We start from the raw sequence: 24,855 nt of genomic DNA on the forward strand, positions 1-24,855 counted from the left end.
CTAAGGAATAAGAGAAGGCAAAGACAACTTCCGCTTTTGCTATCGGTAATTTTATGACCAGTAACAAGTAGATAAAGTTTCTGTGGGAAATGTCTCCTAGCCCATGAGATATAACATCAACTGTCACGACTAATGTGAGAAACAGTCTATGGTGATGAGTGAATCCTGACTTTGAGCAAGACATGGAAACTCCAAGGCTTCAGGTTTTGCTTTTAAATCTGTAAAATAAGAAACTAGGCTCATTTTATTACTGTGCCCCTGCTGGCTTCAATCTTCTGTAATGCTTACTCTGTTTAATATGTGTGTCTTCCAGAATGTTCTTTTTTTTCAGATGGAGTCTCGCTCTGTTGCCCAGGCTACAGTGCAGTGGTGCAATCCTGGCTCACTGTAACTTCTGCCTCCTGGGTTCAAGCGATTTTTCTGCTTCAGCCTCCCGAGTAGCCGGGATTATAGGTGCGTGCCACCACGCCCAGCTAAGTTTTGTATTTTTAGTAGAAAACGGTTTCACCATATTGGCGAGGCTGGTCTCTAACTCTTGACCTCATGATCCACTTGCCTCGGCCTCCCCAAGTGCTGGGATTACAGGCGTGAGCCACTGCGCCTGACCCAGAATGTTCTTTAACCACAGTTCTTCTGTATGACATTTCCTCTGGTTTTGCTGAAAGAGGGGCAATGCTCACTCCAAAAGACGCTTTTATGTAAGTTCCAAACTTTGTGGAAAATAATCTGGTAAATCTAGGAGAAGTTATATTTCCCCCTTGCCATTCTGGATATCATCTATAATTCCAATTAACAGACACACAGCCCACTGGTAACTGAATAGAATTCTATCATCCCAAGTGCTCACCTCTCACTGCCTACCCTGCAGAAATTTCAGGCACTTAAAACTGCAGGCAGTATCCAAAGACCAGTTCTCTTTATCAGGAGACCCAGGAGATCCCAAATCCTTGTAAACTTCAAGAGTTGATTCAAGACTGTCATCCATTGCTTCCTGCATCAGACTATACCCATTAAATTTTAACAGCCCTCTCTGACTCAGGGACACGAATACTGCCAGGGTGAGGACGGGGGAAGAGACGATAAAGGAGAGATTGGGGTTTTGTTGGTTGTATTTTAACGTTCGGGTTTTAGGAAGGTTGGTTTCACGGTTTTGCTTTGGTTTTTTGAGGACTGTCTGTGTTTGTTTTTTAACTAACCCTACCATTGGCTGAAATTTCTGCAGCTAAAAAATAGAACCAAGTTCCAGTTGCTTTCTACCGAAGATAGGCATGTAAGTTGTGGTTACATCATGCTTCATGACCCAAACAGCCATTCCAGAAGCACAGGCAGCGGGCGGCATGCATAATTCCATCTGTCTCGTGCTAAGAATGAGGGGTGATCACTTTCAGAGAGCACGCTGAGCTTCCAGTGAAACTTTACACACTGGTTTTTGTGGTGGACTGCAAGGTCAACATTTATGGGCACTACTGAGCGAAGGCCAGGGAGTAATGAAGTGTGAATGAGAAAGATGTAGAGAAGGCAAAGAAAACAGAAAAGAAATACAAAGCACATGCCTCTGACAAAACGATGGGAGATATTCACTCACCACAGACAGGAAATGGAACAAAAAAAAAGACCTCTAGCCACAGCGGCAGCGGCTGGGCTACTCTCAGCCAACCCACCATAGCCGTTTCGTGCAAAATGTCATCGATGTGCTGCACGTCTTTAGTGAAAACAAATGCTAAGCACAGAAAAGGTGCAAATCTTGCAGTAAAAGCAAAAGAGTAAAGTTCCAACAGAAACATTTTATTCATCTTAAAGAAAAGAAGACTTACTTCAAAGAAAGTAGGGTGGCTGGAGACATTCTTGGAAATTCTGGTTTGCAAAACCATTGGTTTTGTTTACTAAGAGGGGTTTTGTGCTAAGACAAATTATATCAGTATTATTCTTACCCCTATGAACCACAACTATTACAGCCACTGTGGGCCTTAAGGTAGGACAGGATAGGGCAGGATAATAAGAAAGATGTAGAAGTAGGCCAGGCAGTAGCTCATGCCTGTAATCCTATTACTTTGGGAGGCTGAGGCAGGAGGATCACTTGAACCCAGGAGTTCGAGACCAGCCTACACAACAAAGGGAAACCCCAACTCTACAAAATCTTTCTTTCTTTATTTTACTATAGCTGCTGGCAACTGGACATTTTTTTTTTTAATTAGCGGGCTGTAGTGATGTGCCCCTGTGGTCCCAGCTCTCAGGAGGCTGAGGTGGGAGGATTGCTTGAGCACAAGAAGGTCAAACCTGCAGTAAGCTGTGTTTGCACCCTTGCATTCCAGCCTAGGCAACAGAGAGAGACCCTATCTCAAGAAGGAAAGAAAAAAAAAGATGAAAAGCAAAAGGAAGAAAGGAAAGAAACATGGAGAAAGTAGAGAAAAGGGAAAATCTCCAAAGATCAATAAATTAGAATACGGGAGGAAGAAGGTGAGAATGATCTGAATGTGTTAAAAACTGAGCTGTGAGTTCAGAGATAAAAGGGACAAAAGCGCCAGGCGTGGTGGCTCACGCCTGTAATTCCAGCACTTTGGGAGGGGAGGCAGGCGGATCACTTGAGGTCAGGAGTTCGAAACCAGCCTGGCCAACATGGTGAAACCCCATCTCTACTAAAAATACAAAACAATTAGCCTGGCATGGTGGCACACGCCTATAATCCCAGCTACTTGGGAGGCTGAGCCAGGAGAACTGGTTGAACCCAAGAGGTGGAGGTTGCAGTGTGCCGAGATCGTGCCACTGCACTCCAGTCTGGGCAACAGAGCAAGACTCCATCTCAAAAGAGGGGCAAAAGCAAATGGAAGTGAAGAGACTGCGGCTCATGTGTTTCCCTGCAGCACCTGCAGGAATGTTGGTCAGATGCCTGCCAGCCTGAGAAATAAGGCGGACAGTGACAGGGATGAATGCTTGTACTAGTCAGGGTTCTCATGAGAAACAGAACCCACCATACATACATTCCTACACAACACACATACATGTATCTGCATGAAGAAATTTATTACAAGGAATTGACTCATGCGATTATGGAGGTTAACGTACCTGAAGATGTGCAGTTGGCAAACTGGAGGACTAGGAGAGCAGTGGTGGAGTTCCAGTCCACGGATGAAAGCAGGAGGGAAAAAATGATGCCCCAGCTCCAAAGACAGTCAGGTAGGAGAAACTCCCCTCACTCAGGGGTAGAGCCAGACTTTTGTTCTATTCAGGCCTTCAAGTGAATGGAGGAGGCCCACCCACATGAGACAGAGGCCGATCTGTTTCACTCAGTCTATCGCTTTCAAGGTTCATCTCATCCAAAACACCCTCACAGAAACAACCAGAATATTTGACCAGATATCTGGGCACCTTGTGGCCCAGTCAAGTTGACACAAAATTAACCATCACAGCACTCTTTGTGTAGCAGGCCTGAACAAAAACACATAAGGAACACTGGTCATTCCTAAAACATCTACACTGACCAAGATTAGAGGACAGAATCTAAATTAGCAGTGCAACCTGGAGGCCAGGTGCAGTGGCTCACGCCTGTAATCCCAGCACTTTGAGAGGCAGACGTGGGTGAATCACAAGGTCAAGAGCTCAAGACCATCCTGGCCATCATGGTGAAACCCCATCTCTACTAAAAATACAAAAATTAGTTGGGCGTGGTGTCACGTGCCTATAGTCCCAACTACTCGGGAGGCTGAGGCAGAAGAATCACTTGAACCTAGGAGGCGGAAGTGGCAGTGAGCTGAGATCCCGCCACTACACTCCAGCCTGGTGACAGAGTGAGATTGTCTCAAAAAATAAAAATAAAAAAATAAGTGCAACCTGGAGAAGCCCAAAGAAGGTGCTGAGCATGGAGGTATCTTGCAAATATTCCTTCCCAACTCTACCAAAGACCTCAGGCTGCAACTTCTGTCACTCAAGGCTCCGCAGTCAGAACTGTGGCAGCTCTCAGAACCGCTATAAGACAGGATGGCAAATTCCCAAATTATAGGCATGGGTTTGGGGTCAGAAAGTCCAGCTCTACCAAGTGGAGTCCCCTGCCATCTACTTCGGAAAGCCCCTGTAGCCTGGGTCCTTGACCTTTCCCAACCTCAGTTTCCCCATTTGCAATAGCAAATACAACAGCACCCACTTGCTAGAATTGGTTTTCGGTTTTTTTTTTCTGAGACAGGGTCACTCTGTCACCCAGGCCGGAGTGCAGTGGCACCATCATGGCTCACTGCAGCCTCAACTTTCCAGGCTCAGGTGATCCTCCCACCTCAGCCTCCCGAGTAGCTGGGACTACAGGCACACACCACCACATCCAGCTAATTTTGTATTTTTTGTAAAGATGGGTTTCTACCATGTTGCTCAGGCTGGTCTTGAACTCCTGGACTCAAGTGACCCTCACACTGCTGTTTCCCAAAGTGCAGGGACCACAGATGTGAGCCACCATGGCTGGCCAGGATTGTTATGAGATGAGAAAGAAGTAATGGCTACTAAGGAATTAGCCCAATACCAGACACGTACTGGGTTCTCTAAAAAAATCGTCGTAATTGTTTTGTTTTGTTTTTTCTTTTTCTTTTCTTTTCTTTTTTTAGACGGAGCCTTGCTCTGTCTCCCAGGCTGGAGTACAGTGACACAATCTTGGCTCACTACAACCTACGCTTTCTGGGTTCAAGCAATTCTCCTGCCTCAGCCTCCCGAGTAGCTGGGATTACAGGCATGCGCCACCACGCCTGGCTAATTTTTTATTTTTAGTAGAGACGGGGTTTCATCATGTTGGTCAGGCTGGTCTCGAACTCCTGATCTCAAGTGATCTGCCCACCTCGGCCTCCCAAAGGGCTGGGATTACAGGTGTAAGCCACTGTGCCCACCCTGTTTTTTAATCAAATGTTTGTTCCCTCCATAAAGTTTCCACCCAGAAAAACACTAGCCACTTCCACAGAGAAGTCTTCCTGGCACTGTCACCACTCCCTTTTCTTTCTACCCAGGGTAGGCCTGGGTTTGCAGTCATGCAACTGACTATGTCAAGTACCAGCAGAGGTCCCAGCAGATTGACCAAGCCTAGGCAGAAAATGTTCACACTGAGGCATAACTGAATAAGGGGGAAAAGCAGATGCCTGGCAGGTTGGGTGAGAGGAAGGCCAGAGGGGCCTGGGGGACTTCCTTCGGGCAGCCAGGCCGATAATCAGGCAGCAACCACATAACCAGCCTTGCCTCTTCCCTCCCAGCAGAATAGAAGGGATGATGGAAGGAGCTGCTCATGAATCATGCAGCTGCAGAAAACAGGCCTCTCGGCCCCGAAGGCACTGCTACCCATTTCCCCACGGCCTGGTATTGGACAAAGGCAAGATGCAATTTCCCTTCATCCCAGAATATACAAGACAACACTATATCCTATCATAACTGGAATCCTGCAAATTACCTCTTTTCAGAGAGGCCCCATCCAACTTCCCTACAGAAACAATAGTGCCTCTCCTATTCCAAAGAGAAGCAAGTCCGAGATGTTTTCTTGGAATGTTTCCTTGACTTTCTGCAAGAAGCAGGTCCTGTTTAAGTGGCAGCTCCTCCTGCGGCTCTATAGTTAGGGAGTGTCGCCCTTGCCCCTGGGGGCCCTGCTTCCCACCCAGATCTGAAATACTTCAAGGCAGAGCAGGTGCCTTCTCCCTGCACATTGCTTTCCTGGGCCTGGGAAAATGCAGAGCACATACTCAAAGGAGCTCGCTGAAGAGCAGCGTTGACCCACAGAGGCACCGGGGGGACAGGAGGGCGCTCTTCCCTCCTTGACACTTGTGTCAGTCTATTTTTAAGTTGCTGATAAAGACATAACTGAGACTGAGTAATTTATAAGAAAAAAGTGTAAGCTGGGCCCGGTGGCTCACGCCTGTAATCCCAATACTTTGGGAGGCCAAGGCAGGCGGGTCACGAGGTCAGGAGATTAATACCATCCGGGCTAACACGGTGGAACCCCCATCTCTACTAAAAATACAAAAAATTAGCCAGGCATGGTCATAGCTGCCTGTAATCCCAGCTACTCGGGAGGCTGAGGCAGGAGAATTGCTTGAACCCGGGAGGCGGAGGTTGCAGTGAGCCGAGATTACGCCACTGCACTCCAGTCTGAGTGACAGAGACTCTGTCTCAAAAGAAAACGAAAAAAGAAAGAAAAAGAAAAAAGTATAATGAACTCACAGTTCCACATGGCTGGGGAGGCCTCACAATCATGGTAGATGGTAAAATGCACCTCTTCCATGTTAGGCAAGAGAGAATGAGAGCCAAGGCAAAGGGGTTTTCCCTTAACAAACCATCAGATCTCGCGAGACTTACTCTCTACCATGAGAGCAGTACCGGGGAAACCACCTCCAAATGATTCAATTACCTCCCACCAGTCCCTTCCACAACATGTAGGAATTATGAGAACTACAATTCAAGATGAGATTTGGGTGGGGACACAGCCAAACCAGATCAAGAATCCATCAAAACAGTCCTTGTGAGCTGCAGACATCATTAAGCGGCACCTAATCCATCCGGTAGTCAATTAAGAAAGCTAAGAAGCCAAAATGAGATTTTCAAAGGAAAAAAAAAGGTTCGCTCAGGATGCATATGGCCCAGGCCACACACTAGGACAGGCTCCAGCATCTGCGTCATCCTGTGGAGCGATCTGCGGCTCCGAGGCCAGCACAAATCAGGCCCAGAGCCACAGGCGCAGCCAGCCCTCCAGGCCACAGGCCTGCCACAGCGCCATCCATCACCCTGACTAACACCAGGCTGCCCAGCCACCGGCAGAGCCAGCCACGGGGACAGGAGGGCTTGGTGACTCCACTGGCAAACAGCAGCATGTTTGATTTAGTATTATCATATTTTTCTCATCAATTTTTAAATTCAGATAATTCACCCCGCCTTACTTTTATAGATGTATATATACATACTGCATACAGGGAAATGAGCCAAGTCTATAAATGGCTGACAATTCCAGTGACCTTGATGATTCTAATGTAAAGAAAACACCAGGCTTAAGTGGACCAGAGTCTGCAGTTCAGACAAAGAGTAAACGCAGAGGCTTGAGAGGAGTAATGGGAGATGTGGCCGAGGATATCCCAGGAAGGAGAGACGAGCTCCGAACCAACACAGCAGACATGTGGAAGTGAAGCAATTTGCTTATAGAGAAAAGGGTGGACAAACCAACACCAGGCACTAGACTCTGGGAGAAATTCAAACCAGATAGAGTGAAAGAGTGAGTGAGAGAGAGAGAGAGAGAGAGAGAGAGAGAGTATGTGTGTGTGTGTGTGTGTGTGTGTGTCAGAGACACAGAGAGGGAGACAGATAAAGACAGTGAGAGGTACACAGTGTTTAGGAAGATGGTTTACATGCTAAAGGACATGCTTAAGAAAATTTGAGAGTACTTTGTAAGTGCAAGGGTGCTGAAAATGACAAAGAAAAAGAAGTGTCAGTGCTAACAGACTAAAAAGCTGGTGGCTGGAAGACTGGAGGTGATGCTAATAGAGATGAGGAAGTTGGAAGAGGGAAACAGTGAGTTCGGGTTTCAAGTTGAACTTCCAAGGTTGGCAGGCCACTTTGCAGAGGGCACATCCTAAGGTGATCGATTCTTAGCAATCTATGTTCTTGTATAACCCCTTCCCTTGATGTGGCCAGGACATGACAAAAATGATGGGGTGTCACTCCATTGATTATATTTCATTATGTAAGACTTCATCAAACCAGCTGGGCCTTGAAAAAGCAAATCGCCTAGCTCAGGAGTTCAAGACCAGCCGGGCCAACGTGATGAAATCCTGTCTCTACTAAAAATACAAAAAGCTGGCCAGGCATGGTGGCGAATGCCTGTAGTCCTAGCTACTCGGGAGGCTGAGGCACGAGAATCGCTGGAGTCTGGGAGGCGGAGGTTGCAGTGAGCTGAGATCACACCATTGCACTCCAGCCTGGACCACGGAGCAAGACTCTATCTCAAAACAACAACAACGAAAGAAAGGTCAGAAGCGCCGTGGCTATGACTAGTGTCAAATTGCTGGCCAGTGTTTTAAGAAAACCAGGCATCTGGATTGGACTCTGGGATGTTCTCTGAGGGACATCTTCGTCACACAAACTCTGTACTTCCTGGAATGGATACTTGTATTTATCTAGTACGGAGTTATGTGCACCAAATTATAAAAGACTTTTCCATAACATTTTCTCACTGAAACTCCCAGGGCTTTTAATATCTCTAGAATATATTTTTCCATTTTTCGTAGGACTCGAAAGTTAGGTAAGTCCTAAAAAATATACTAAAAAGTCACTGCAAAAAGTAGAAGATGAAGAGGACTCTGATGAGGAAAGCGATCATGACGAGATGAGTGAGCAGGAAGAGGCGCTCGAGGATGACTCTACTACAGTCAAAGACTATCAAGACCTGGAAAAAGCAGGGCAGTCTTTTCGGTACGACGGTGTGCTGACGACAGCCCTCAATATTGGAAGAAACGAAATGGAAGATGCATTCTACAAAGGTGAACTCCGGCTGAATGGGGAAAAATCGTGGAAGAAAAGCAGAATGCTCACAGTGGAAGAGACACTGGATCTTCTCATTGGAGAGGATAAAGCAGCAGGAACAGAGATAGTGATGGGGAGTCTCCTGAAAAAAGCATTTGGAAACACCGCATGTTCTCACTCCTAAGTGGGAGCTGAACAATGGGAACACATGGACACCGGGAGGGGAACATCACACACCCGGGCCTGTCAGGGGGTGGGGACAAGGGGAAGAATAGCATTAGGAGAAATACCTGATGTAGATGAGGGTTGATGGGTACAGCAAACCATCATGGTACATGTATACCTATGTAACAAACCTGCACGTTCTGCACATGTATCCCAGAACTTAAAATATAACAACAGTAATAAAAAGCGTTTGAAGACTGAAAGTGAAAAAATAGCAGTGGTGTCACAGCAGTGGAAAAACTTAGTTCCCCAGGAAGAGAATGTCTAAATAAATGGATTGCTTTTTAGCAATAAAGCTGCTTTCCAGTGGTAGAGGAAGGAGTCAACTCCAAAAAAAAAAAAAAAAAGAAAAGAAAATTGCCATGTTGGAACTGCCCATGGAGGGGCTGTGTGGCAGGAACTGTGGGTGTCTACAGGGAGTGGGAGTGACCTCTAAGTGCTGAGGTGACCTCCAGTAAGAAGCCAGGAATCTCCTATCAGTCCCACATCTGCAAGAAAATGAATTCTGTGAACAAGCTGAGCAAGCCTGGAGGCAGTTTCTTCCCAGCCTCTGGATGAGAACGAAGCCAAACCAACACCTTGACTGCAGGCTTGTGAGATCTCATGAGCTGAGCCCAGACTCCTGATTCATGGAACTGTCAGATACAAAGTCTGTGTTTTTGTTTTTGTTTTGAGATAGAGTTTCGCTCTTGTTGCCCAGGCTGGAGGGCAATGGCGCGATCTCGGCTCGCTGCAACCTCCGTCTCCTGGGTTCAAGCGATTCTCCTGCCTTAGCCTCCAAGTAGCTGTGTTACAGGCACGCACCACCACGTCCAGCTATTTTTGTATTTTTAGTAGAGGCGGGGTTTCTCCATGTTGGTCTGGCTGGTCTCGAACTCCCAATCTCAGGTAATCCACCCACCTCAGCCTTCCAAAGTGCTGGGATTACAGGCATAAGCCACTGTGCCCAGACATGTGTTATTTTAAGACATAGAGTTTGGGGCACTGTGTTATGTGCCAATAGAAACTTCATCGATATCTCTTCGGAACTGGAGCAGCTGGGCTGAAGCTCAGGAGAGGGTCAGGTCAGATGTAGCCATGTGTCCATCAAATGAGGGCTGATGCTGGAGCCTGACAGTTCAGGATTGAGCCCCAGCACCTCCTAGCTGTGTGACTGGAGCACTTCAGTTTCTTCATTCACAAAGTGGAGGAAATAATAGTACCCATTGCTTATGATTGTTACTGATGATGAAATTAGCAACTGCTTAGCACTTAAAGTGATACCTGCTCCAGAGCAGCAGGGAGTAAGCAGGACAGGGGCAGAGGGTGGTGCTCAAGTTCTCAAAGGCAGAATGTGCTGAAAAAGGTAAAAAAGCGAATGAAAGGACAAAGCCAACACCAAGGGAGGGAAGAAGATGAGCTGGAGAAAACTGAACAAGTGCCAGACAGAAGGTGCCCAGGAGGATGAGCAGATTCAGTTCAGGGTCTCACTCATCAAGCCACCAGAACATCGATGGAGATGTTAAGAAAGATCAAGAAAAAGTGGGGCCAGGGCAAAGTCATCTGATGAAAGTGCAGTAAAAAAAGGCCGGAGTGATGGCTCACACCTGTAATCCCAGCACTTTGGGAGGCCAAGGTGGGCAGATCACCTGAGGTCAGGAGTTTGATACCAGCCTGATCAACACGGTGAAACTCCGTGTCTACAAAAATACAAAAATTAGCTGGGCATGGTAGCGCACGCCTGTAGTCCCAGCTACTCGGGAGGCTGAGGCAGAAGAATCACTTGAACCCAGGAAGTGGAGGTTGCAGTGAGATTGCACCACTGCACTCCAGTCTGGGCAATAGAGCGAGACTCCATCTCTAAATAAATAAATAAGTAAATAAATAAATGGTAAAATTAAAAGAAAGTACAATAAAATGAATATATTTCCCTGGGTTAAAAAGGAAATGACCAAAAATGGGGGAAAAATAAATGTGCTACCAAGACCGACATGACCTGACCTGCTTGACCGCACTGAACCTTCTATACTCTCCTTCTTGCTCAGCCTGGTCCAGGCACACTGTCCACATTTCTGTGGCTCCCACTCCAGCATGAGCTGTTACGACCTTTTCCCAGAATGCTAGTCCTCCATAGCCACATTTCCTTCCATTGTTTGCCCAAAGCCTTTCCCATAAATGCTACCCTGACCAATGTATTGTTAATTGCCCTCCAGTTACCTCATGCACTGCAGTACTTTGATCCAGCCTATTTATCACCTTCTGCCATGCTATAAGATTTACTATTTGTTATGTTGATTGTTTTTCTGTCTCCCCTGCAAGAATGCAAGCTCCATAAAGACTGATTTCTGTCTGTATTTTTTGCTGATAAATTCAAAGAGTTTAGAACAATACATAGCACAGAACAAGTGCTCAGGAAAATATTTACTGAATGTTCAAGGCAATCATTAAGCAATGAGATCGGTCTACATGTATTACTTAGTAAGATGTCCATGAGACCTCATACGGTTAAAAATTTCAAGAGCATGTCAAAAGACAACATGTGTACTATGATCCTTTTTATGTATGTCTAAAACAAAAACCTTCCTTTCCAAGCAATCCATTCCTTAAGTCTTAACGTGAGCCAGAGCAAGGCAGGCACTTACATAGGAAGGGGAGGCCATGGTGTCATTGAGTAGGGTGTCCAACCCAACCCAGCAGGGTGAGGAAGGGGCCATGTGAACCAGCAGCCCAGCATGCATGTCCAAGCCAAGCACGACAAGGAGGGCACCCATACAGGAGGAGGTACAGTCAGGAAGGAGAGATTGGTTACACACACGCCAATTTACCAAATAAGTAAAGTTATGATGGATAATGAGCACCAGAGTTTTGCTTGTTGGAGAAGCCATTTAAATGTGGAAAGGGAGAAAACTAGAATGAACCTTGTGGAGCTGAATGAGAATTGAAGGCATCAGTGTGAACTCACGTGTGTAAAGATGTAACTAACCCCTTTTTGAGCATCTTGGGACAGTGACTCCCCAATAAGCAATGAGCACACCTTAAACCAAGATTTTGGTTTCTACATCCCAGTGTCCACTAAAAAAACCCATGACTCCTTAGAGAAATGGCTGGTTCCCCTGCTGGGGCAAGGAAGGTATAAGATGAGCCTAGAGTCTGGGCACAGTGAGTGGCTCACGCCTGTAATCCCAGCACTTTGGGAGGCTGAGGCAGGTAGATCACCCGAAGTCAGGAGTTTGAGACCAGCCTGACCAACATGGTGAAACCCCATCTCTACTAAAAATACAAAATCAGCTGGGCATGGTGGTGCATGCCTGTAATCTCTGATACTCAAGTGGCTGAGGCAGGAGAACTGCTTAAACCCAGGAGGCAGAGGTTGCAATGAGTTGAGATCGCACCATTGCACACCAGCCTGGGCAACAAGAGTGAAACTCTGCCTCAAAAAAAAAAAGATGAACCTACAACATAGGCTAGAAAGTAAGGAATGACAGCACAGAGAAACCAGCTCCTCTCAGCCAGAAAAGCGGCAACATGAGTATCAAAGTAATGAGAGCAGTGGAATATAGGCCACTGAATAATGCACAGTAAACTACGAGTTAATAGTAGAACAGCTCAAAATCTGGACCACCAGATGGGAAACGCTAGAACACAGCAATTCTGTGACGCTGCTGCCAACAATGCACAACCAGAGTCTAATCTTGAGAAAATATCAGGCAAACCAAAATTGAGGAATCTTCTAGAAAACAGCCTGACATCCTCAAAAGTATTAAGGAAAATCAGGGCCATCAAGGAAAAACTGAAGAACTGTTCTCAACTGAAGGAAACAACTAAATGATTCTGAACTACATCCTTTTGCTATTAAAGGACATTCCAGGAAGAACAGGAGAAATCCGACTGGGGTCTGAGCACTAGAAGATAGCAATGTATCCATGTTAATTTCCAGATATCAATGGCTCTCTTGTGATTATATAAGAGAATGTTCCTGGTTGCGGGAAGCACACGCAGAATTCCAGGGTAGCAGAACATTAATATGTCACTACACTCAAGTGGTTCCAGAAAGGGGTTGTTCGAAGAGAAATCTCTTTTGCATCATAGACTCATCTTTCTATGACTGCTTAAAATTTGTATATTATCTAGAGAATAAAACATTTGCCAAAAAAGATAGGTTGGTCCACAGATCATTTCTGGAAGGGTGCAGGAGAGATGGAGGAGGCTGAGAAAGGAAGACTCTCCTGTCAGCTCCGCAGGGACACTGTGAGTTCTCTGCTGGCACAGAGAGGGTCATACCTGGCGGAACCTGGGACCAGGTGCATGAGGATCGGGAGCATCCCTGCCATGCTGGCAAGGGTGAGCTTCCTCGAGCTCCTGTTTCCATATCCGCTTGTCACACAGGGCAAAGGGCCTTTGCCAGGGAAACTGGGAAACGTCTGCTACATTTGGAAGATTCTTTAAGATAAGATTAAAAAGTTGGCAAATTACTCACACTGTTTCTTTCTTTATTATTTTAAGTTGCAAAGAGGTTTGTGATGCACTGCAATTGATCAACTTTCAGGTTTTTAAAACGTTTTACTTGGAAATGTTTTATGATAGGTACATAAACCCCAAGTACTCACGATATGGCTTCAACTATTCAATCCTATTTCACTATACTCCCCCAAGGCTGGCTTACTTATTTTGAAGAAAATAAGCATTATATTATATCTTCCATTAATACATCAACACTTATTTCTAAAAGAGAAGGACCTTTTACTTAAATAACATCCCACGTACCCACCCCACAAAAATCTTTAATACCACCAATTAACCTATTCCCTGGTTAAATGTTCCTGATTTTGTCTCCCTCTCTCGCCTTCTCTCACAGTTGTTGTGTTCAGATTAGGATCCATACAAGATCCAATATTGCACTTCCTTGATTTGATTCTTCAGTTTCTTCCACAGATTCCTTCTATTTCTTTGCCCTTTGCAACGTTTTTCATAGTTCTCCTTTTCCAGTTCAACATCTTTGTAGTTTAAGATGCTCCTCTCTCCCTCCTTTTCTCTGACTCCCCATATCTCCTCCCTGATCAATCTTTTTAGAAAATTTCTTATTAACAAATCTTCCAGCTGGGCGCAGTGGCTCACGCCTGTAATCCCAGCACTTTGGGAGGCTGAGGTGGGCAGATCACGAGATCAAGAGATCGAGACCATACTGGCCAACATGGTGAAACCTCGTCTGTATTAAAAATACAAAAATTAGCTGGGCATGGTGGCGCGCACCTGTAGTCCCAGCTACTTGGGAGGCTAAGGCAGGAGAATTGCTTGAACCCGGAGGCAGAGGATGCAGTGAGCCAAGATCGCGCCAGTGTACTCCAGCCTGGCGCCTGGCAACAAAGCAAGACTGTCTCAAAAAAAAAAAAAAAAAAAAAAAAGTAAATAAATAAATAAATCTTCCATGGGCCTAGAATATTGGCACTATATGTTCAGGCTCCGACAGGGAGATCAGTGGAGAAGGTAGAGAGCTCTGCTAATCCCAGCACCAACTTCACAGTGAACAAAAGTGCAAGTAAATTCCACAGAAACACCCAGACCTTCACTGCTCTACCATTAACCACGACTTGGGTGCACCACTGTCCCTCTTAGCTTCTTCATCTTTAAATTAAAGGGACTGAACAAGATCATGATAACGACGGCAATGGCTAAGGAGAGAGCTGCCACTTCAGCTTAAGTTCTCAGGGAAGCCTGTCTGGGAGGCGACATTTGAGCCGACACCTGAAGGAAGTGAACGGCCGGCCAGGCGGAGCTCAGAGGGAGAGTACTGGGGGCATGCGGTAGGGGGGCATGCGGCGGGGGGCATGCGGCAGGGGGGCATGCGGCAGGGGGGCATGCGGTAGGGAGGCATGCGGCAGGGGGGCATGCGGCGGGGGGCATGCGGCAGGGGCAGGCTGCTCGTACTCTAGTCTCAGCCTCCCGAGTAGCTGGGATTACAAGCATGTGTCACCACACTCGACTAATTTTGTATTTTTAGTAGAGATGGAGTTTCTCCATGTTGATCAGGCTGGTTTTGAACTCCCGACCTCAGGAGATCCGCCCGTCTCAGCCTCCCAAAGTGCTGGAATTACAGGCGTGAGCCACTGCGCCCAGCCTCCGCAGATTTTAAACAACAAGCCCCAGACCAGTCTAGCACCTGGTGGACTCCAACTCCCCAGGAAGTTACCCTGAGATCTGAAGCTAAAGCCACTCCCATATGAAGGAGCCTGTCTTCTTCTCCCTGACAAACCCAGGGCAGGAGTGGGTGGGTGGTCAAGCTTCGGAGGATGGTCCTCTGTCCTAGTCCTTCTTCTACCATCTCCTTTGACCATACACACAAAAAAGGCAGGTAGCAAGACCCCACAATCTGTGCACCACTTTGGAAGTGCCACTGTTCAAGACTGGGCGTGGTGGCTAGTGCCAATAATCTCAGCACTTTGGGAGGCCAAGGTGGCCTGATCACTTGAGGTCAGGAGTTCAAGACCAGACTGGTCAAAGTAGTGAAATCCCATCTCTACTAAAAAAACAAAAATTAGCCGGGCATGGTGGTGCACACCTGTAATCCCAGCTACTCGGAAGGCTGAGACAGAAGAATTGCTTGAACTGGGAGGCAGAGGGAGGTGGCAGTGAGCCAAGATGGTGCCACTGCATTCCCGCCTGGGCAACAGAGGGAGACTCTGTCTCAAAAACAAAAATAGAAAAGGGTGTTCTACTGTTCAAGAACAAGTATAGACATCCCCCCACCGTAACAGGTCCCTCATCCACCCAAACTCAAGCTTCACACTTCAAAGATGTTAATTACACATTATGATACCAATTATATCAGAATGCATTATAAAACAGAATCTTTATTAAGCAATTTTTTCTTCCACCAATCTTTTCTTCCACCATTTTTAATAATTAAACTCCTGTTTTTATTACATTAAGATGCAACTTAAAAAGAAAAGTCCTGTAAACATTCAGCCTATTTCATTCTATTTACATAAAGAATTCAACAGTCATCCATAATAATGTAGCATGCAATATAGCCAAAAGACAAAATGAATAACTTAGATAAAAGGAGATGAATTCCACTTGGGGGGAAAAAGTACAAGTCTACTTATTTTGAAAACCTTAACTTGAAATAGTCAAAAATACTAAGAACTCCCGACCAAACACAGATAAAACAAGCCACATGGTATCATACTCCTAAGAAAGAGAAAGCCTTCCTGTTAAGGAAGAGGAGGCAGCAAATCAGGTCTCAAAATGCTGAATTTAAGGCTGGGTGCGGTCGCTCACACCTGTAATCCCAGCACTTTGGGAGACTAAGGCGGGTGGATCACCAGAGGTCAGGAATTCGAAACCAGCCTAGTCAACATGGTGAAACCACGACTCTACTAAAAATGCAAAAATTAGCTGGGTGTGATGCGCACATCTATAATCCCAGCTACTCAGGAGACTGAAGCAGGAGAATTGTTTGAACCTGGGAGGCAGAGGTTGAAGTGAGCCAAGATAGAGCCTGTACTCCGTCCAGCCTGGACAAAAGAGAGAGGCCCTGTCTCAAAAAAAAAAAAATTAAAAAAAAACAAAAACGCTGAATTTGGGGACTACCGGCATTCAGTTGTCAATGAAGTAAACGGACACCATTATTTAGTGTGAACTTACCCATGCTGAATTACATTTCAAATATAAGGATAATGTCTCACATGTACAAGAGTCAACGAAGAAAATTAAATAATTTTGACCCTTTTTGTTTGAAGACCCTGACCTCGCTCTATGGCCCAGGCTGCAGTGCAGTAGTGTGATCATGGCTCACTGCAGCCTCAACTTTCCAGGCTCAGGTGATTATCCCACCTCAACCTCCTGACTAGCTGCGACCACAGGCATGCGCCACCATGCACGGCTAATTTTTCTATATTTTTGTAGAGATGGGGTCTCTCCATGTTGCCCAGGCTGGTCTCAAACTCCTGGGCTCAAGCGATCCTCCCACCTCAGCCTCCCGAGGTACTGAGATTACAGGCTTGAGCCATCATGTGTGGCCAATTTTGATACTTTTAAGCCAATTTCACATTCATATGTACCAAGGCTGAACAGTATCTGGACGAAGAGTATTTCTGTGTGATCCATCTACTACTGCAGCCTTATTTATCCTGTTTATCTTCTAACCCAAAGATCACAAACATTTTTTAAAAATAAAGGGCCAAATAGTAAGGATCTCAGGCTTTCTAGTCCATATTTCACAACTACTCAACTCTGCTGCTGTACCAAGAAAGCACAGCTATAGATAACACATACAAAAAGGAGTGTGGCTGTGTTCCAATAAAACTTTATTTACAAAAACAGGCCCATGGGCTGTGATTTGCTGACCCCTATTCCAGTTCTCAGGGTGCTGGAAATGAGGAGTGAAGCAGAGACACACTCAAGACATTCCTATAAGAATACAGCAGGAATAAGCAAAGTTGATCCAAACATATCCACCACACATAGCCAATTACACCTAGGAGTATTCTTGTAAGACAAAACCAAGTCTAGAGATATTAGGTTGGTGCAAAAGTCATTGTGGTTTTTGCCCTGAAAGTAATGGAAAAACTGCAATTACTTCTGTACCAACCTAATACCAGGGAAGCATGATTTTTCAACAACCACAACTCTTCAGACACAAGAGCTTCTCCCTCACAGAAGCAGCTACCACTCCGTCATGGGGTTTATCCCCTGAACGGCATGTCCACAGAGGGTCTACAGTGACGTCCCCAAAGTGCCTACCCGCCCCCACCTTTTTTTTTTTTTTTTTTTGAGACCGAGTATCTCTCTGTCGCCCAGGCTATAATGCAGTGACGCAATCTTGGCTCACTGCAACCTACACCTCCCAGGTTCAAGCGATTCTCCTACTCAGCTGGGATTACAGGCACACACCACCACACCCGGCTAATTTTTGTATCTTTAGTAGAGACGGGGTTTCACCAGGTTGGCCAGGTTGGTCTCAAACTCCTGACATCAAGTGACCCACCCATCTTGGCCTCCCAAAATGCTGGGATTGAGCATACCAGAACTAGGGGAGCAGGGCGTGGTCACCAAGTCAAAAGAGGTAACTGGTCTACCAGGGAATTACCCTGCCCTGGAACTCATCAACTACTCAATGAGAGCTCAGGAGATAAGCCTTTCCACTCCAGCTTTGAACTCCTACCTGCTGAAGGGCCAAAAAGAGCCAGGGAGCCTAGAGCAGCCGTGATCAACCACTGTCACTTCACAAACCCCAAATACATGGATTCTTCCCTCTCCTGGATACGTCTTCCCTCATACCTCACACTCCACCCAGAACAAACCCTGTCAACTGGGCCCTCAAAGGGTATCCAAAATCTGCCACCTCTCACCCGCTCCATTGCCAGCACCCTCATCACTGTCACCTCCTGCTTGGTCTCCCTGACTTTGCTCTTGACCTCACTCCCAACAGAATATTGTCATGTTGAAAAAGAAGGGCATGGTGGCTCACGCCTGTAATCCCAGCACTTCAGGAGGCCAAGGAGGGTGGATCACCTGAGGTCAGGAGTTAGAGACCAGCCTGACCAACATGGAGAAACCCTGTCTCTACAAAAAATAAAAAAAGAGAAGTAAGTGGCCAGGCGCAGTAGCTTTTCCCTGTAATCCCAGCATTTTGGGAAGCTGAGGCAGATCGATCACTTGAGGTCAGGAGTTCAAGACCAGCCTGGCCAACATGACGAGACCCCCATCTCTACTAAAAATACAAAAATTAGCCAGGCCTGATGGCACATGCCTGTAATCCCAGCTACTCAGGAGGCTAAGACAGGAGAATTGTTTGAACCCAGGAGGTGGAGGTTGCAGTGAGCTGAGATCGCACTACTGTACTCCAGCCTGGGCAAAAGAGCGAGACTCCATCCCAAATAAAGAAAACGAAATGAAAAATAAAAAAGAAGGAAGATCCTGTTGGTCCAGTGGCCCCCAAAATCCTTATGATGACCTGCAAGGCCCTACACAACCTGGATCCCAACGCACTCCCCCAATCCCCTCACCTCCCCAGTCACTCTCTAGCCCTCTTCTGCTCGTTCACGTTGGGCTGGCCACAGCAGCCTCCTCCTTGTCTCTCGGCAATGCCAGGTGCATCTAAACCTCAGGGCCTCTGCATGTCCCTTCTCCTGGCCTGGAAAGCTCTTCCCCTAGATGGCCACCAGGCTTGCCCCCTACCTCTTTCCAGTCTTTGCCCAAATGTCTCCTTAGAGAGGCCCTCTACTAATCACCCTATTAAATACACACCCTAGCTGGGCATGGTGGCTCATGGCTGTAATCCCTGCACTTTGGGAGGCCCAGGTGGGCGGATCACGAGGTCAGGAGATCAAGACCATCCTGGCTAACACAGTGAAACCCCATCTCTACAAAAAAAATACAAAAAATTAGCCAGACTTGGTGGCATGCGCCTGTAGTCCCAGCTACTCAGGAGGCTGAGGCAGGAGAATCACTTCAAACCAGGAAGTGGAGGCTGTAGTGAGCTGAGATCACACCACTGCACTCCAGCCTGGCGACAGAGCAAGACTCCATCTCAAAAAACAAAAAACAAAAAACACAGCCCTAGCCAGGCGTGGTGGCTCCTATAATCCTAGCACTTTGGGAGGCTGAGGTGGGCAGATCACCTGAGGTTAAGAGTTCAAAACTAGTCTGGCCAACATGGTGAAACCCTGTGTCTACTAAAAATACAAAAATTAGTCAATGTGGTGGTAAGCACCTGTAATCCCAGCTACTCGGGAGGCTGAGGCAGGAGAATGGCTTGAACTCGGGAGGCGGAGGTTGCAGTGAGCCCAGATAGCGCCACTGCACTCCAGTGACAGAGCGAGACTCCATCTCGAAAAAATAAAAGGTGGGGAGGGGTGAAAATCAGCAAACAGCAGGCACAGATTTGGGGCTGTGACAGACAAACAAGTGAAAAAGCAAATTTATTCACATACCCTTGATGTTCCTAGAAAGTCCTTCAAAGCACACGACAGGGCGTATATGAGCGTGTCAACTGCTCACCATGTGACAGTCAGGCTTCTGAATCTGCTCACATCTGGAATGCGACCATCAACCTGGAATGTAAGGAAAAACAACAACAAAAAAAACTTCTGAGTGACAAGCAGCTTCCACAAAGCCCATGCATCTTATTCCATAGAAGAAAAAGAAGTGCATCATTTATAAAACACTAGCAGAATAACACACACACACACACACACAAAAAAAAAAAAACACTAGCAGAGGAGGCGACAGTCATTGCTAATAGCAGAGGAAAGAAACAAGAACTTAAAATTAGAAGCAGAGAAGCAGAACCATCCAGAACTTTGAAATAAAGATGGAGTCCACACAGAGTGAACCCCAGCGTATCACCCTAACAGCCTTCCACAGTAACGATATTCCCAGGCTGGCAACACAGGTTCAACCAGGCTCAGAATCCTGTTCAAGGAAACAAGATGAGTAATACGTTTTTATTCTATTTTTATTTTCTTAAGATGGTGAAAATTGGGCCAGCCACAATGGCTCACACCCTTAATCCCAGCACTTTGAGAAGCTGAGGCTGGCAGATTGCTTAAGCCCAGGAGTTCAAGACCAGCCTCGGCAACATGACAAAATGCTATCTCTACAAAAAATTAAAATACAGGCCGGTGGCTCACACCTGTAATACCAGCACTTTGGATGGCTGAGGTAGGCGGATCATTTGAGGTCAGGAGTTCAAAGACCAGCCTGGCCAACATGGTGAAACGTCTTCTCTACTAAAGATAGAAAAATTAGCCAGCTGTGGTAGCACGCACCTGTAATTCTAGCTACTTAGGAGTGTGAGGCTCGAGAACTGATTGAACCCAGGAGGCGGAGGTTGCAATGAGCCAAGATGACACCCCTGTACTCCAGCCTGGGCGACAGAGCAAGACTCTGCCTCAAAAAATAAAAATAAATTAAAAAATAAAAATACAAAAAAATCAGCCAGGTGTGGTGGTGTGCACCTGTAGTCCCAGCTACTAGGAAGGGTGAGGTGGGAGGATTGCCTGAACCTGGGAAGTCAAGGCTGCAGTGAACCGTGATTGCACCATAGCACTCCAGCCTGGAAGACAGAGCAAGAACCTATCTCAAAAAAAAAAAAAAATCAACATTTTCAAAGCTAATATATATTCTTATTTTATTTTTTAGGTCAGAGTACAGTGGCACGATCTGTAGCCTCAAACTCCAGAGCTCAAACGATCCTCCCGCCGCAGCCTCCCAAGTAGCTATGACTACAGGCGTGTGCCACTATACTTGGTTAAAAGCATATATTGTGTTAATAAGGGAGGTAAGAGGTTTCAAAGACAGACAGAATTAAGATGAATGAGTAAAAATTGAGGCAGATTTCAGGCTTGAGACCAAGGCAGGGCTTCTTAACAATGAGAACCAGCCTGTAAGGTGGTGACTGGAACCCTGGTGGTGAATAGTGATCTCCTTACAGGTCTCAATATCAGGCGAGGTTGAGCTAGAGATCCCTGAAGATCTCAATCAATTCCAAGGTTTTATGACGGGTCATGTCAAAGCAAAAAATTATTCTGACTTTTTCTTTTTGAGACGGAGTCTCACTCTGTCGCCCAGGCTGGAGTGCAGTGTGATGATCTCAGCTCACTGCAACCTCCACTTCCTGGGGTCAAGCAATTCTCCTGTCTCAGCCTTCTGAATAGCTGAGATTACAGGCACACACCACCATACCCAGCTAATTTCTGTATTTTTAGTAGAGACAGGGTTTCACCATGTTGGTCAGACTGGTCTCGAACTCCTGACCTCGTGATCTGCCCGCCTTGGCCTCCCAAAGTGCTGGTATTACAGGCGTGAGCCATCACACCAGCCTATTCTGACACATTTCACAAATGGTAAGGCAGACCTTACTTAGGACTACTACAACAGGCAGGTGTCAAGGTCATTGCAACAGGGAGAAAGATTGGGCTCAACTCCAAATACAGCAAAGACGTCTGAAGATTTGTAACCAGGAAGCAGCGGAAAGCGCCATTGGAGAGGAAATTACTAAGAAGAGACATTGAAGTCAGGGGAGTCTTGCTAAACCAACTTAACGGGATTCCTGCTGAAGGCAGATTGACTTACAACAAGGACAGTGGGACAAGGAACTTGATCAGGTATACAGTGTGATCAGATGTCCAAGACAGAAGAAATTTCTCTAAACTCATCTAGCAGGATTCTTGCTAAAAATAGCTGGGAAGGCCTGGAGGATGGGGGTGGGTTAAAGGCCTAGCTGAGAAGGGGGCGCAGAGAAGCTGGACTCAAGTTTGGTCAAGGAGCAAGTCTTCATCAGTAACAGTAACTCCAAGGTACAAACAGAGGTCCTGACACCTGGAGGTGGTGCCTGAGGCCTTAAAGAAGTGCCAGTCAGAGCCAAGAGCAGAATCCAGACGTCCTGGTCCTAAGCTCAGAGGGGTCAGTCACAGCTGGTGCCCCATAATACGTCACATGCAACACACTTTGTGGTTTCTCCATTTCTTCCCACATATAACCTCGCTTTTTTGCAAAATCTAGAAATGGCCGTTTCTAAACATCAAGCTACCGTACAATAAGGGGAAACTACCTTTGCACATAATGCCCTGTGAACAATTCACATACAGTTCCCTGTGATACTGAGGCAGATTGGTTCACCATCGTGAAGATAATGAAGCTTTTCAAAGTAGGTTTGCAATGACAGGCATACAAATAAAATAGGCCAAAAAAAAAAAAAACCCAAAACTAACAGACTAGATTTAAAAGCCTCTGGCAAAAACCAGGACGCTTGCAATCACTAATAGAATTACTAAACTGCCCTAGCAAAGTTCCAAGATGCCCAAATCCAAAAGACAGCATTTAAAGCTGACCCCAGCCTGGCCAACATAGCAAGACCCCATCTCCACAAAAATTCTTTTAAAGAATAAGTGGGCACGGGGGTACAAGCTTGTTGCTTTAGCTACTTCAGAGGCTGAGGCAGGAGGATCGTGTGAGTCTGGGAGTCCCAGGCTGAAATAAACTATGTACTCCAGCCTGGGTGGCAGAGTGAGACTCCCTGTTTCTTAAAAAATAAAACTAAGGCCAGGCACAGTGGCTCACACCTGTAATCCCAGCACTTTCAGAGGCTAAGGTGGGTGGATCATGAGGTCAGGAGTTCGAGACCAGCCTGGCCAATACGGTGAAACCCCATCTCCACTAAGAATACAAAAATTAGCCAGACCTGGTGGCACACACCTGTAGTCCCAGCTACTCAGGAGGCTCAGGCAGAAGAATCACTTGAACCCAGGAGGTGGAGGCTACAGTGAGCCGAGACTGCGCCACTGCACTCCAACCTGGGCAACAGAGAGAGACTCCGTCTCAAAATACGTAATACATACATACATACATACATACATACATACATACATACATAATAAATAAATAAAATTAGCCAGGCATGGTAGCATGCCTATAGTCCTAGCTACTTGAGAGGCTGAAGTGGGAGGATTGCTCCAGTCCAGGAATTCAAGGTTAAAGAATATCCATTTCTAAAGTAATAATAAAAGTAAAAATAGGCCGGGTGTGGTGGCTCACTCCTGTTATCTCAGCACTTTAGGAGGCCAAGGTGGGTGGATCACCTGAGGTCAGGAGTTAGAGACCAGCCTGGCCAACATGGTGAAACCCCATCTATACTAAAATTACAAAAATTAACTGGGCGTGGTGGTGAGCACCTGTAATCCCAGCTACTCGGGAGGCTGAGGCAGGAGAATCACTTGAACCTGGGAGGCAGAGGTTGCAGTGAGGCAGGATCACACCATTGCACTCCAGCCTGTGCAACAAGAGTGGAACTCTGCCTCAAAAAAACAAAAAGTAGAAAGAAGTGAAAGAAATAAAGACGACACAACTGCCTTCCTTGATCTCAAAAGTGCGATCTACTTGCTGGGTAGAAGTTATTTAAGAATCCAGAAGGGCTGACTAGAAGTGAAGTCTCACGCCTGTAATCCCAGCACTTTGGGAGGCCAAGGTGGGCGGATCACTGGAGGTCTAGAGTTTTAGACCAGCCTGGCCAACATTTTTTTCTATTGCTTTCAGTAGGAAATAAAAAACGTTAGCCGGCTGTGGTGGTGCACACCTGTAATCCCAGCCACTTGGGAGGCTGACGCAGGAGAATCGTCTTAGTCCAGGAGGCGGAGGTTTCAGTGAAACAAGATCACACCACTGCACTCCAGCCTAGGCAACAGGGTGAGACTAACTCAAAAAAAAAAAAAAAGAATCTAAAAGGGTGATGTGCTAAATACTCTCAGGTTGCCCTTCACGTGACTTTCCCTCTTTTTCCTCTGAGATCTGTGCCCTGGGAAGCTGCCCTTCCTCGTCCTCTGGCCCTGGGGAGGCACCAGGGGCAGGGATGAGGGCAGGAGGGTCAAGACGATAGGAGCGTAGACCCCTGCTTCCTCCCCACAGCAGCACCTGGAGGTCTCTTCGTCACACATCCCTGCTTCTCTCAGCCTCCAGTTCTAGGAGACAAAGGGGTTTTCCTCCCACCACCCCAGTGGACCTAATCCCTGTCTCTTTTTCTTTTTTTTTTTTTTTTTTTGACACAGAGTCTCATTCTGTCACTCAGGCTGGAGTTCAGTGGCAAGATCATGGTTCACTGCAGCCTTGAACTCCCATGCTGAGCTTACACGATCTACTCATTTCAGCCTTCCAAATAGCTGGGACCATAGGCACACACCACCACACCACACCTAGCTAATTTGGGTTTTTTTTTTCTGGTAGAGACAAGAAAAAAATTACATTGCCCAGGTTGATCTCGAACTCCTCGGCTCAAGCAATCCTCCTGCCTCAGCCTCCCAAAGTGCTGAGAGATTAGAGGTGTGAGCCACTGCACCCAGCCTGTCTGCTTTTCTTAACTCATCACACACCTTCTCTCGTGACTCTCTTCTGTCACCTATGAGTGTGCCATTTATTTTCCTGCCAAGCCTCTGACTGACAACAGTGGAAGAAGAAGAGGGCAGAGACTTTAAAATTCAGTTTTCTATCTTTGCCCTCAATGGAGAGGGAAGAAACAGAGAACGTGATTTTTAAGCTAGATTTCCAGGCATGGGTCAGAGGCAAGTGGGGAGCACTGTCCAAGTGTAAGGGTACCAGTGAAAACCTTGATTTTTTTTTTTTTTAAGATAGTCTGGCTCTGTTGCCCAGGTTGGAGTGCAGCGGCACGATCTCAGCTCACTGCAACCCCTG

General features: G+C 46.4%; 1 protein-coding gene and 1 pseudogene across 1 annotated transcript in view; one reads left to right on the forward strand and one right to left on the reverse strand.

The window, feature by feature from the left end:
* Nucleotides 1–24,855, reverse strand: part of TIAM1 (TIAM Rac1 associated GEF 1) — a 448,148-nt gene that overhangs the window by 333,889 nt on the left and 89,404 nt on the right. Inside the window, exon 2 of the mRNA XM_064380092.1 lies at nt 19,605–19,724. The gene's annotated coding sequence lies outside the window, so the exon portion shown is untranslated. The remainder of the gene's footprint in view (nt 1–19,604; nt 19,725–24,855) is intronic.
* On the forward strand, nt 7,059–13,543 carry LOC105713519 (mitochondrial transcription rescue factor 1-like; annotated as a pseudogene).

Source organism: Aotus nancymaae, unplaced genomic scaffold (genome assembly GCF_030222135.1).
Source record: "Aotus nancymaae isolate 86718 unplaced genomic scaffold, 86718_ANA_hifiasm-v0.15.2.pri h1tg000022l_1, whole genome shotgun sequence".
Taxonomy (NCBI): domain Eukaryota; kingdom Metazoa; phylum Chordata; class Mammalia; order Primates; family Aotidae; genus Aotus; species Aotus nancymaae.